Source organism: Aquarana catesbeiana, linkage group LG04, assembly GCF_042186555.1.
Source record: "Aquarana catesbeiana isolate 2022-GZ linkage group LG04, ASM4218655v1, whole genome shotgun sequence".
NCBI lineage: Eukaryota > Metazoa > Chordata > Amphibia > Anura > Ranidae > Aquarana > Aquarana catesbeiana.
Genome location: NC_133327.1, coordinates 259,054,241 through 259,067,665, shown reverse-complemented (window position 1 = coordinate 259,067,665; position 13,425 = coordinate 259,054,241). Strand labels below are relative to the sequence as shown.

Genomic DNA, 13,425 nt, shown 5'->3' with positions numbered 1-13,425 from the left:
AAATTGGCTGCTTGATAGCCACTGCTGGGCTCATGGGACAGGTACTCAGATGGAATGACAGGTACTCTGATGAGATGACCGGTACTCAGACGGTGTGACAGGTACTCTGACAAGGTGACAGGTACTCTGACGGGGTAGCAGGTACTCTGATGGGGTGACATTGGCTCTTTACCCTGATCAAGGAGGGGCTGTGTCCCGAGGGACACTCCTGATCTCTGATCGCCATGCTGCGAGAAGCGCAGGCCATAATATGACGTCCCCCGGAGGGAGAGAGTGTTCCTGACACTTGCCCCTAAGGCCTTTTACCCCTTTCCTGCCCAGGCCAATATTCAGCTTTCAGCGCTGTTGCACTTTGAATGACAATTGTGCGGTCATGCAACGCTGTAACCAAACAAAATTTTTTTATAATTTTTTTCACACAAATAGCGCTTTCTTTTGGTGTTTTTAATCACCACCAGGTTTTTATTTTTTGCTAAATAAATGAACAAAGACTAAAACTTTTGAAAAAAAAAAAAAGTTTTCATAGTTTAGTATAAAATTTTGCAAACAGGTAATTTTTCCCCTTCACTGATGTGTGCTGATGAGGCTGCACTGATGAGGCGGCACTGATGAGGCGGCACTAATAGGCGACACCGATGAGGAGGCACTGATGGACAGCACTGGTGGGCACTGATTGGCAGCGCTGGTGGGCACAGTTGGGACTGTACTGATAATCAGGACAGTGATAATCAGTTCCCCGATTATCAGTGCCAATGTCCCTTTTGCAGAAGCCAATTATCAGCCCTCTTCTCCTCATCCTATCAGCATGAGGAAAGGAGTGCCGATAACCGGCTTCTGTTTACATCCGTGATCAGCTGTGATTGAACACAGCTGATCACGTGGTAAAGAGCTGCTGATTGGCTCTTTACCTCAAAATGTGATCAGCAGTGTCCTCTGGACACTGTGATCACAAAGCACGCTGCCCAGCATCCCAGAACTAGCCGGCTGCACTGTAGCCATCATTCAGCTATAGCGTGGTTGGCAAGTGGTTAATATGCAGTAACTTTAAAGTGGAACTTTAGTCAGAAAATTAAGTCCTGCTAGATCACTTCAGGCTGGCCCCTTTTGTAGGTACAGCCATGTAAAACTTCACAAATAAGTGCCTATACTGTTTAAAATCCAGTAATGCACTGTCTCACCCTGCTCTGTACATGCTCTGTTGCTCTCCATTTTTAGGCACTGCCCTGTTTGTAGAGCACGATCTGCTGACAGCCTTAAAGTGATTGTAAAGTCTCGTTTTTTAAAAAAACAAGTTATACTTACCTGCTCTGTTGCAGTGGATTTGCACAGAGCAGCCCAGATCCTCCTCTTCTCGTGTCTCTCTTTGGCTTGCCTGCCCCCTCCCTCCTGTTGAGTGCCCCCACAGCAAGAGGCTTGCTATGGTGGCACAGAGCCGAGTCACTGTGGCCATTCAGAAATGGAGCTGTGGCCTGTCCCCTCTATCTCCTGATTGGCTTACTGACTTTGATTGACAGCAGCGGGAGACGATGGCACCACTGCTGTGTCTCAGCCAATCAGGAGGGAGGGTCTTGGCCAGCCGAGACACTCGTGGACATCGCTGAAGCTCAGGTAAGTATTAGGGGGTGCTGGGGAGGCTGCTGCACACAGAAGGCTTTATATCTTAAAGTGGAGGTCCGCCCTGAGAAAAAAAAATGCACCAAAAAATACCTAAAAACATGGAGGAAAAAAAAAAAAAAATTTGTTACTTACGTGAAATGGCTGCTGCTAGGCAGTCTTCCTAATCTGCCTCTTCCTACACCGCGGTGATCTTCAGTCTTCTGCTCCTCGTGTTGTCTTCTGGGGAATGGGGCGCAGTGTGTTATGGGAACTGTGTGTGTCCCACAACACATCGTGTCCCATTCACAAAGCGCCCAGCCGCATGCGCAGTAGGAAACTGGCAGTGAAGCCGCAAGGCCCAGATCCTCCTCTTCTCGTGTCTCGGGAAAACTGCCTGTTTCCCTTACCTAGGATGGCAGTGCCGGGACCCGAGTCTGCTGACATTGCGGGCACCCAGGACAGGTAAGTACTTATTTAAAGTCAGTAGCTACAGAGTTTGTAGCTGCTGACTTTTATTTTTTTTAAGACGGAATCCAGCTTTAATGCATAGAACGCAATAAGATAAAAAAACCTTCTGCCTTTACAACTCCATTAAAGCACAGATAAACCCTCCTATCCGTTACAGCCAAGGCAGCTTTCTTCTGTTTGTTCTGCAACTGTCATGGTGCTACACAAGTGATCAGTTATGAAACCAGCTATTTCGTTCCATAGTTTGGTTGAGGACACGAACAAATGTGACAATAATCGATGAGTTTAGTTCAGCTTTATGATTTAGTGCTGCTTAGGGGCTCTGGGCATCATTAAAATGGCACCCTCCAGCAAGAAAAAAACAGGAGCAATGCTGGAAGCAATTTACAGCACACACTAATGTTGGTAGCATAATTATTAATATTCCTAAACAACATTCTTTTTCACCAAGTTGTTACGGGTAAAGTTCCACATTAACCTCCTGTAAAAAAGGTTTCACTTGCAGCAAGTTAAACTCTACTACTAAACAACAAACATCTGCTGTGCCGTCCAGCTCTTTCCATGGCACACTTCTTCCTCATTCCATGTCTTTCCCAGCACGCTGTGCGCTCACATTACTACAGCCACCAGTTGCAGTAAGGGTGGGACGGGGCTCCGCCAGGTCATGTGACCAGTGGGAGGGTCTGTTTCCGGTGTTCAGACGCAGAAGGCATCCTCACCTCCCTTCAGCTGTGCATGCTTCACCCCTCTCACTGCTGACTGACAGCACGTACAGTATATGCCAACTTCCAGCAATGAGCCTGTTGCCAGAACATGACCAATATATAACCAGCTTGTTGCTGGTCACATCGCACTGTAATAAACTACTGTAGTCACAAAAACATACTTGATATAATGAGCCATGTGCGGACATACATTGAAGTCATACACACCACCTAATATTGTGCTAAACATACAAAAGCAGTCCTTTACCAGAATCCTTCTCTAACCATCTCATGTAATACACCTCACTGAGCCTAGCTGCGATCTCCGATCTAATAGAATCCAGCTGTTGTAGTGAGCTGACATCCAGGCGCCTGAAGCGTGCAGCTGCAGCAAATGAGAGAAGCGCAGGCCCGCCTACAGGGGTGCCGGGGATGCCTAGTCTGACTGAACACAGAAAATCCAAGATGGTGACTAGTATGAAGTTTTTCTGCTAACCGGTCAACTTGGAAGTGACACCCGGAGTGGAGATTCCTTTCTGCCGACACCTTGTACAGACACCGGAGTGAGGTGAGCAGGAGGAAGGGCGGCCTTCTGCTGGGCTAGGCTCTCACTACCTACTCCTGAGGGCCTGGGAGCAGGAATGGTATAGAGGGCCTGGGAGGGGGCAGAGGGGCCTATGTGTGGGGATAGTTATGGAGGGCCTAGTGTACAGCCGGACTAGGAATGCGGGGACTTCCCTATGTGGAAAAATACACTTCAGCGGGTGCTGTGTGTGTTGAGGAATGTATTTTAGTGGGTGCTGTGTGTGTATATGAATGTATTGCAGTGGATGCTGTGTGTGGGGGAATGTATTGCAATGGGTGCTGTGTGTGGGGGAATGTATTGCAATGGGTGCTGTGTGTGGAGGAATGTATTGCAATGGGTGCTGTGTGTGGAGGAATGTATTGCAGTGGGTGGTGTGTGTGTGTGGAGGAATGTATTGCAGTGGGTGGTGTGTGTGTGTGTGTGTGTGTGTGTGTAGGAATGTATTGCTGTGTGTGTGTGTGTGTGTGTGTGTATTGCAGTGGGTGGTGTGTGTGTGTGTGTGTGTGTGTGTGTGTGTGTGTAGGAATGTATTGCAGTGTGTGTGTGTGTGTGTAGGAATGTATTGCAGTGTGTGTGTGTGTGTGTGTGTGTGTGTGTGTGTGTGTGTAGGAATGTATTGCAGTGTGTGTGTGTGTGTGTAGGAATGTATTGCAGTGTGTGTGTGTGTGTATAGGAATGTATTGCAGTGTGTGTGTAGGAATGTATTGCAGTGTGTGTGTAGGAATGTATTGCAGTGTGTGTGTGTGTGTGTGTAGGAATGTATTGCAGTGTGTGTGTGTGTGTGTGTGTAGGAATGTATTGCAGTGTGTGTGTGTGTGTGTGTGTGTGTGTAGGAATGTATTGCAGTGTGTGTGTGTGTGTGTGTAGGAATGTATTGCAGTGTGTGTGTGTGTGTAGGAATGTATTGCAGTGTGTGTGTGTGTGTGTAGGAATGTATTGCAGTGTGTGTGTGCAGGAATGTATTGCAGTGTGTGTGTGTGTAGGAATGTATTGCAGTGTGTGTGTGTGTGTGTGTGTGTGTGTGTGTGTGTGTGTGTGTGTGTAGGAATGTATTGCAGTGTGTGTGTGTGTAGGAATGTATTGCAGTGTGTGTGTGTGTGTGTGTGTGTGTGTGCAGGAATGTATTGCAGTGTGTGTGTGTGTGTAGGAATGTATTGCAGTGTGTGTGTGTGGGAATGTATTGCAGTGGGTGCTGTGTGTGTGTGTGTGTGTGGGAATGTATTGCAGTGGGTGCTGTGTGTGTGTGTGTGTGGGAATGTATTGCAGTGGGTGCTGTGTGTGTGTGTGTGGGAATGTATTGCAGTGGGTGCTGTGTGTGTGTGTGTGTGTGTGGGAATGTATTGCAGTGGGTGCTGTGTGTGGGAATGTATTGCAGTGGGTGCTGTGTGTGGGAATGTATTGCAGTGGGTGCTGTGTGTGGGAATGTATTGCAGTGGGTGCTGTGTGTGTGTGTGTGTGTGTGTGTAGGAGGAATGTATTGCAGCGGGTGGTGTGTGTGTGGAGGAGGAATGTATTGCAGCGGGTGGTGTGTGTGTGGAGGAGGAATGTATTGCAGCGGGTGGTGTGTGTGTGGAGGAGGAATGTATTGCAGCGGGTGGTGTGTGTGTGGAGGAGGAATGTATTGCAGCGGGTGGTGTGTGTGTGTGGAGGAGGAATGTATTGCAGCGGGTGGTGTGTGTGTGTGGAGGAGGAATGTATTGCAGCGGGTGGTGTGTGTGAGGAGGAGGAATGTATTGCAGCGGGTGGTGTGTGTGTGGAGGAGGAATGTATTGCAGTGGGTGGTGTGTGTGTGGAGGAGGAGGAATGTATTGCAGCGGGTGGTGTGTGTGGAGGAGGAATGTATTGCAGTGTGTGTGTATGTGGAGGAATGTATTGCAGTGGGTGGTGTGTGTGTAGGAATGTATTGCAGTGTGTGGAGGAGGAATGCATTGCAGTGGGTGGTGTGTGTGTGTAGGAATGTATTGCAGTGGGTGGTGTGTGTGTGTGTAGGAATGTATTGCAGTGGGTGATGTGTGTGGAGGAATGTATTGCAGTGGGTGGTGTGTGTGTGGAGGAGGAATGTATTGCAGTGGGTGGTGTGTGTGGAGGAATGTATTGCAGCAGGTGGTGTGTGTGGAGGAGGAATGTATTGCAGTGTGTGTGTATGTGGAGGAATGTATTGCAGTGGGTGGTGTGTGTGGAGGAGGAATGTATTGCAGTGGGTGGTGTGTGTGTGTGTGTGTGTGTGTAGGAATGTATTGCAGTGGGTGGTGTGTGTGTGTGTAGGAATGTATTGCAGTGGGTGGTGTGTGTGTGTGTAGGAATGTATTGCAGTGGGTGGTGTGTGTGTGTGTGTGTGTGTAGGAATGTATTGCAGTGGGTGGTGTGTGTGTGTGTGTGTGTGTGTGTGTGTGTAGGAATGTATTGCAGTGTGTGTGTGTGTGTGGGTGTGGGAATGTATTGCAGTGGGTGCTGTGTGTGTGTGTGGGAATGTATTGCAGTGGATGGTGTGTGTGGGAATGTATTGCAGTGGGTGGTGTGTGTGTGTGTGTGTGTGTGTGTGTGTGTGTGTGTGTGTGGAGGAGGAGGAGGAGGAGGAGGAATGTATTGCAGCAGGTGGTGTGTGTGGAGGAGGAATGTATTGCAGTGTGTGTGTGTATGTGGAGGAATGTATTGTAGTGGGTGGTGTGTGTGTAGGAATGTATTGCAGTGTGTGGAGGAGGAATGTATTGCAGTGGGTGGTGTGTGTGTGTGTGTGTGTGTGTGTGTAGGAATGTTTTGCAGTGGGTGGTGTGTGTGTAGGAATGTATTGCAGTGTGTGGTGTGTGTGTAGGAATGTATTGCAGTGGGTGGTGTGTGTGTAGGAATGTATTGCAGTGGGTGGTGTGTGTGTGTGTGTGTGTGTGTGTGTGTGGGAATGTATTGCAGTGGGTGGTGTGTGTAGGAATGTATTGCAGTGGGTGGTGTGTGTGTGTGTGTAGGAATGTATTGCAGTGGGTGGTGTGTGTGTGTGTGTGTGTGTGTGTGTGTGTGTGTAGGAATGTATTGCAGTGGGTGGTGTGTGTGTGTGTGTGTGTGTGTGTGTGTGTGTAGGAGGAATGTATTGCAGTGGGTGGTGTGTGTGTGTGTGGAGGAGGAGGAATGTATTGCAGCGGGTGGTGTGTGTGGAGGAGGAGGAATGTATTGCAGCGGGTGGTGTGTGTGGAGGAGGAATGTATTGCAGTGTGTGTGTATGTGGAGGAATGTATTGCAGTGGGTGGTGTGTGTGTGTGTGTGTGTGTAGGAATGTATTGCAGTGGGTGGTGTGTGTGTGTGTGTATGTGGAGGAATGTATTGCAGTGGGTGGTGTGTGTGTGTGTGTGTGTGTGTGTGTAGGAATGTATTGCAGTGGGTGGTGTGTGTGTGTGTGTGTGTGTGTGTGTGTGTGTGTGTGAATGTATTGCAGTGGGTGGTGTGTGTGTGTGTGTGTAGGAATGTATTGCAGTGTGTGTGTGTGTGGGTGTGGGAATGTATTGCAGTGTGTGTGTGTGGGAATGTATTGCAGTGGGTGCTGTGTGTGTGTGTGTGTGTGTGTGTGTGGGAATGTATTGCAGTGGATGGTGTGTGTGGGAATGTATTGCAGTGGGTGGTGTGTGTGTGTGTGGAGGAGGAGGAATGTATTGCAGCGGGTGGTGTGTGTGGAGGAGGAGGAATGTATTGCAGCGGGTGGTGTGTGTGGAGGAGGAATGTATTGCAGTGTGTGTGTATGTGGAGGAATGTATTGCAGTGGGTGGTGTGTGTGTGTGTGTGTGTGTAGGAATGTATTGCAGTGGGTGGTGTGTGTGTGTGTGTGTGTGTGTGTATGTGGAGGAATGTATTGCAGTGGGTGGTGTGTGTGTGTGTGTGTGTGTGTGTGTAGGAATGTATTGCAGTGGGTGGTGTGTGTGTGTGTGTGTGTGTGTGTGTGTGTGTGAATGTATTGCAGTGGGTGGTGTGTGTGTGCGTGTAGGAATGTATTGCAGTGTGTGTGTGTGTGGGTGTGGGAATGTATTGCAGTGTGTGTGTGTGGGAATGTATTGCAGTGGGTGCTGTGTGTGTGTGTGTGTGTGTGTGTGTGGGAATGTATTGCAGTGGATGGTGTGTGTGGGAATGTATTGCAGTGGGTGGTGTGTGTGTGTGTGTGTGTGTGTGTGTGTGGAGGAGGAGGAGGAGGAGGAGGAGGAATGTATTGCAGCAGGTGGTGTGTGTGGAGGAGGAATGTATTGCAGTGTGTGTGTGTATGTGGAGGAATGTATTGTAGTGGGTGGTGTGTGTGTAGGAATGTATTGCAGTGTGTGGAGGAGGAATGTATTGCAGTGGGTGGTGTGTGTGTGTGTGTGTGTGTGTGTGTGTGTGTAGGAATGTTTTGCAGTGGGTGGTGTGTGTGTAGGAATGTATTGCAGTGTGTGGTGTGTGTGTGTGTAGGAATGTATTGCAGTGGGTGGTGTGTGTGTGTGTAGGAATGTATTGCAGTGGGTGGTGTGTGTGTGTGTGTGTGTGTAGGAATGTATTGCAGTGGGTGGTGTGTGTGTGTGTAGGAATGTATTGCAGTGGGTGGTGTGTGTGTGTGTGTGTGTGTAGGAATGTATTGCAGTGGGTGGTGTGTGTGTGTGTGTGTGTGTGTGGGAATGTATTGCAGTGTGTGTGTGTGTGTGTGTGGGTGTGGGAATGTATTGCAGTGTGTGTGTGTGGGAATGTATTGCAGTGGGTGCTGTGTGTGTGTGTGGGAATGTATTGCAGTGGATGGTGTGTGTGGGAATGTATTGCAGTGGGTGGTGTGTGTGTGTGTGTGTGTGTGTGTGTGTGGAGGAGGAGGAGGAGGAATGTATTGCAGCAGGTGGTGTGTGTGGAGGAGGAATGTATTGCAGTGTGTGTGTGTATGTGGAGGAATGTATTGTAGTGGGTGGTGTGTGTGTAGGAATGTATTGCAGTGTGTGGAGGAGGAATGTATTGCAGTGGGTGGTGTGTGTGTGTAGGAATGTTTTGCAGTGGGTGGTGTGTGTGTAGGAATGTATTGCAGTGTGTGGTGTGTGTGTAGGAATGTATTGCAGTGGGTGGTGTGTGTGTAGGAATGTATTGCAGTGGGTGGTGTGTGTGTGTGTGTGTGTGTGTGTGGGAATGTATTGCAGTGGGTGGTGTGTGTAGGAATGTATTGCAGTGGGTGGTGTGTGTGTGTGTGTGTGTAGGAATGTATTGCAGTGGGTGGTGTGTGTGTGTGTGTGTGTGTGTGTGTGTGTGTGTAGGAATGTATTGCAGTGGGTGGTGTGTGTGTGTGTGTGTGTGTGTGTAGGAGGAATGTATTGCAGTGGGTGGTGTGTGTGTGGAGGAGGAGGAATGTATTGCAGCGGGTGGTGTGTGTGGAGGAGGAGGAATGTATTGCAGCGGGTGGTGTGTGTGGAGGAGGAATGTATTGCAGTGTGTGTGTATGTGGAGGAATGTATTGCAGTGGGTGGTGTGTGTGTGTGTGTGTGTGTGTGTGTGTGTGTAGGAATGTATTGCAGTGGGTGGTGTGTGTGTGTGTGTGTGTGTATGTGGAGGAATGTATTGCAGTGGGTGGTGTGTGTGTGTGTGTGTGTGTGTGTAGGAATGTATTGCAGTGGGTGGTGTGTGTGTGTGTGTGTGTGAATGTATTGCAGTGGGTGGTGTGTGTGTGTGTGTGTGTGTGTGTGTGTGTAGGAATGTATTGCAGTGTGTGTGTGTGTGGGTGTGGGAATGTATTGCAGTGTGTGTGTGTGGGAATGTATTGCAGTGGGTGCTGTGTGTGTGTGTGTGTGTGTGGGAATGTATTGCAGTGGATGGTGTGTGTGGGAATGTATTGCAGTGGGTGGTGTGTGTGTGTGTGTGTGGAGGAGGAGGAGGAGGAGGAGGAATGTATTGCAGCAGGTGGTGTGTGTGGAGGAGGAATGTATTGCAGTGTGTGTGTGTATGTGGAGGAATGTATTGTAGTGGGTGGTGTGTGTGTAGGAATGTATTGCAGTGTGTGGAGGAGGAATGTATTGCAGTGGGTGGTGTGTGTGTGTGTGTGTGTGTGTGTGTGTGTGTGTGTGTAGGAATGTTTTGCAGTGGGTGGTGTGTGTGTAGGAATGTATTGCAGTGTGTGGTGTGTGTGTGTGTGTGTGTAGGAATGTATTGCAGTGGGTGGTGTGTGTGTGTGTAGGAATGTATTGCAGTGGGTGGTGTGTGTGTGTGTGTGTGTAGGAATGTATTGCAGTGGGTGGTGTGTGTGTGTGTGTGTGTAGGAATGTATTGCAGTGGGTGGTGTGTGTGTGTGTGTGTGTAGGAATGTATTGCAGTGGGTGGTGTGTGTGTGTGTGTGTGTGTAGGAATGTATTGCAGTGGGTGGTGTGTGTGTGTGTAGGAATGTATTGCAGTGGGTGGTGTGTGTGTGTGTGTGTGTGTGTGTGTAGGAATGTATTGCAGTGTGTGTGTGTGTGTGTGGGAATGTATTGCAGTGGGTGCTGTGTGTGTGTGTGTGTGTGTGTGTGGGAATGTATTGCAGTGGATGGTGTGTGTGGGAATGTATTGCAGTGGGTGGTGTGTGTGTGTGTGTGTGTGTGTGTGTGTGTGTGTGTGTGGAGGAGGAGGAGGAGGAATGTATTGCAGCAGGTGGTGTGTGTGGAGGAGGAATGTATTGCAGTGTGTGTGTGTATGTGGAGGAATGTATTGTAGTGGGTGGTGTGTGTGTAGGAATGTATTGCAGTGTGTGGAGGAGGAATGTATTGCAGTGGGTGGTGTGTGTGTGTGTGTGTGTGTGTGTAGGAATGTTTTGCAGTGGGTGGTGTGTGTGTAGGAATGTATTGTGGTGTGTGTGTAGGAATGTATTGCAGTGGGTGGTGTGTGTGTAGGAATGTATTGCAGTGGGTGGTGTGTGTGTGTGTGTGTGTGTGTGTGGGAATGTATTGCAGTGGGTGGTGTGTGTAGGAATGTATTGCAGTGGGTGGTGTGTGTGTGTGTGTAGGAATGTATTGCAGTGGGTGGTGTGTGTGTGGAGGAGGAGGAATGTATTGCAGTGGGTGGTGTGTGTGTGTGTAGGAGGAATGTATTGCAGTGGGTGGTGTGTGTGTGGAGGAGGAGGAATGTATTGCAGCGGGTGGTGTGTATGGAGGAGGAGGAATGTATTGCAGCGGGTGGTGTGTGTGGAGGAGGAATGTATTGCAGTGTGTGTGTATGTGGAGGAATGTATTGCAGTGGGTGGTGTGTGTGTGTGTGGGTGTGGGAATGTATTGCAGTGTGTGTGTGTGTGTGTGGGAATGTATTGCAGTGGGTGCTGTGTGTGTGTGTGTGTGTGGGAATGTATTGCAGTGGATGGTGTGTGTGGGAATGTATTGCAGTGGGTGGTGTGTGTGTGTGTGTGTGTGGAGGAGGAGGAGGAGGAGGAGGAGGAATGTATTGCAGCAGGTGGTGTGTGTGGAGGAGGAATGTATTGCAGTGTGTGTGTGTATGTGGAGGAATGTATTGTAGTGGGTGGTGTGTGTGTAGGAATGTATTGCAGTGTGTGGAGGAGGAATGTATTGCAGTGGGTGGTGTGTGTGTGTGTGTGTGTGTGTGTGTGTGTGTAGGAATGTTTTGCAGTGGGTGGTGTGTGTGTAGGAATGTATTGCAGTGTGTGGTGTGTGTGTAGGAATGTATTGCAGTGGGTGGTGTGTGTGTAGGAATGTATTGCAGTGGGTGGTGTGTGTGTGTGTGTGTGTGTGTGTGTGTGTGGGAATGTATTGCAGTGGGTGGTGTGTGTAGGAATGTATTGCAGTGGGTGGTGTGTGTGTGTGTGTGTAGGAATGTATTGCAGTGGGTGGTGTGTGTGTGTGTGTAGGAGGAATGTATTGCAGTGGGTGGTGTGTGTGTGGAGGAGGAGGAATGTATTGCAGCGGGTGGTGTGTGTGGAGGAGGAGGAATGTATTGCAGCGGGTGGTGTGTGTGGAGGAGGAATGTATTGCAGTGTGTGTGTATGTGGAGGAATGTATTGCAGTGGGTGGTGTGTGTGTGTGTGTGTGTGTGTGTGTGTGTGTGTGTGTGTGAATGTATTGCAGTGGGTGGTGTGTGTGTGTGTGTGTGTGTGTGTGTGTGTGAATGTATTGCAGTGGGTGGTGTGTGTAGGAATGTATTGCAGTGGGTGCTGTGTGTGAGGAGGAATGTATTGCAGTGGGTAGTGTGTGTGTGTGTGTGTGTGTGTGTGTGTGTGTGGATGCAGTGGGTGCTGTGTGTGGAGGAATGCATTGATTGCAGTGTGTGTGTGTGTGTGTGTGGGAATGTATTGCAGTGGGTAGTGTATGTGGGTGGGTGCTGTGTGTGGAGGAATGCATTGATTGCAGTGGATGCTGTGTGTGTGGGAATGTATTGCAGTGGGTAGTGTGTGTGTGTGGGTGCTGTGTGTGGAGGAATGCATTGATTGCAGTGGGTACTGTGTGTGGGAATGTATTGTAGTGTGTGTGTGCTGTGTATGGATGCAGTGGGTGTTGTGTGTGGAGGAGTGCATTGATTGCAATGGGTGCTGTGTGTGGAGGAGTGCATTGATTGCAATGGGTGCTGTGTGTGGAGGAGTGCATTGATTGCAGTGTGTGTGGAGGAGTGCATTGATTGCCAAGGGTGCTGTGTGTGGAGGAGTGCATTGATTGCAATGGGTGGTGTGTGTGTGTGTGTGTGTGTGTGTGTGTATGTGTGTGTGTGGAGGAGTGCATTGATTGCCAAGGGTGCTGTGTGTGGAGGAGTGCATTGATTGCAATGGGTGCTGTGTCCCCTGTGGAGGAATGTATTAAAGCGAGTGTTGTCTCCTGCATGGAGGAATTCACGGGTGTGGGTGTGGTGCTGTGTGTGAAGGAATACATTGGAATGGGTGCGGTGCTGTGCCCACTAGAGCAGTGACTTGTTCCTTGGTGAGAATGGTGACGTGTTCACAGTAAGGAGGAGGACACTTTTTTCCCGTGTGCCCTAAGGCTAGTCCTAGCTGGAACCAGGCGTGTGAAGGAATGTGCCTGCCACTGATAAAACTATTCCTGGAATCCATAAAGAATGTGGTAGATACTATGTAGAATTCTGTTTGCGACAAATGGCGGAACTTGCACCAGATTCATGTACATTACAATATATCAACCCCTAACACACACTTCATGTAGACCCACTTGTAGGGGTGGGCGCACAGCTAAGTAGTGTCATTGTACAGGAGAAAACCAGCACACCAGCTTGAAGTGAAAGGCAGTACTTTACTGAAGTCCCATATTCATTTTCTATTGCAATTTACTCAGCACTCCCAGCTGTTCCTGCCATAAAGGAGCTTACAATCTAAGTTCCATATCTCCAATACAAATAATAGGGCCCATTAGGCAGGAGCCAATTTACCTTACCAGCATGTCTTTAGAATTTTGAAGCAGTGGCGGTGGCTGGTGCTACGTCGCTCGCGGGCAGCTTCGGCGGCTTCCCCTTGCGTCTCCTGCTCTGCTACCAATACAGTCGCTTCCCCTCTTGACCAATTGGGTCCTGATTGCCCGGGAAGAGAAGCAGGAAGACAATAGCGAATGTTAATTCGCTAATGTCATACAACTGGGTGGGCTCAGGCGCAGTATTCTGTGCTCCAAGCCCACTTTTTTTTTTTTTTTTTAGCCAATTAGAGCCTCAGGCTCTAATCATGTGCTCCCCCCCCCCCCCCAAAAAAAAAAAAACCCAAAAAACAAAACTGCACCCTGCATGTAGATTAGGTGCCAGGCGCCTGGATTTGGGGGGGGGGCAGAGCGGCCGCCACTGGTGGGACGAAACCCATGCAAGCACAGGGAGAACATGCAGACTCCATGCAGGCAGTGTTCTGGCCAGGATTCAAAAAAAGGGGAAGCGCTAACCACTAAGCGGCTGTGCTGCCCAGTAAGAGTACAGAAACCACTATGGTTTTGAGTGTGCACAGATCCTCTTTTTCAAAGTCTCTGCTGACCCTTGATAAGTAGCTTCTACATACCCTCAAAATGTTGGTGTTTTTATACTCATGGGATTTCAGTGATGGTGCTGCTTTTCACTTCAAGTTGCTATGCTGACTTTCTCTGGTTCCTAGATTCATATACGAGTAGGTAAGGTGTATACAGTATGAATCTG

At 48.9% G+C, this 13,425-nt stretch overlaps 1 protein-coding gene and 1 long non-coding RNA gene across 5 annotated transcripts in view; one reads left to right on the top strand and one right to left on the bottom strand.

The window, feature by feature from the left end:
- Nucleotides 1–3,187, bottom strand: part of LOC141139870 (uncharacterized) — a 37,285-nt gene extending 34,098 nt beyond the window's left edge. Inside the window, exon 1 of the long non-coding RNA XR_012243826.1 lies at nt 3,037–3,187. This is a non-coding gene — a long non-coding RNA (uncharacterized lncRNA). The remainder of the gene's footprint in view (nt 1–3,036) is intronic.
- Nucleotides 3,180–13,425, top strand: part of LPP (LIM domain containing preferred translocation partner in lipoma) — a 582,414-nt gene continuing 572,168 nt past the window's right edge. For 2 of the 4 annotated variants that reach the window (XM_073626412.1, XM_073626410.1), the window contains exon 1: nt 3,180–3,336. The gene's annotated coding sequence lies outside the window, so the exon portion shown is untranslated. The remainder of the gene's footprint in view (nt 3,337–13,425) is intronic. The other 2 variants (XM_073626413.1, XM_073626411.1) reach the window with 1 other exon arrangement.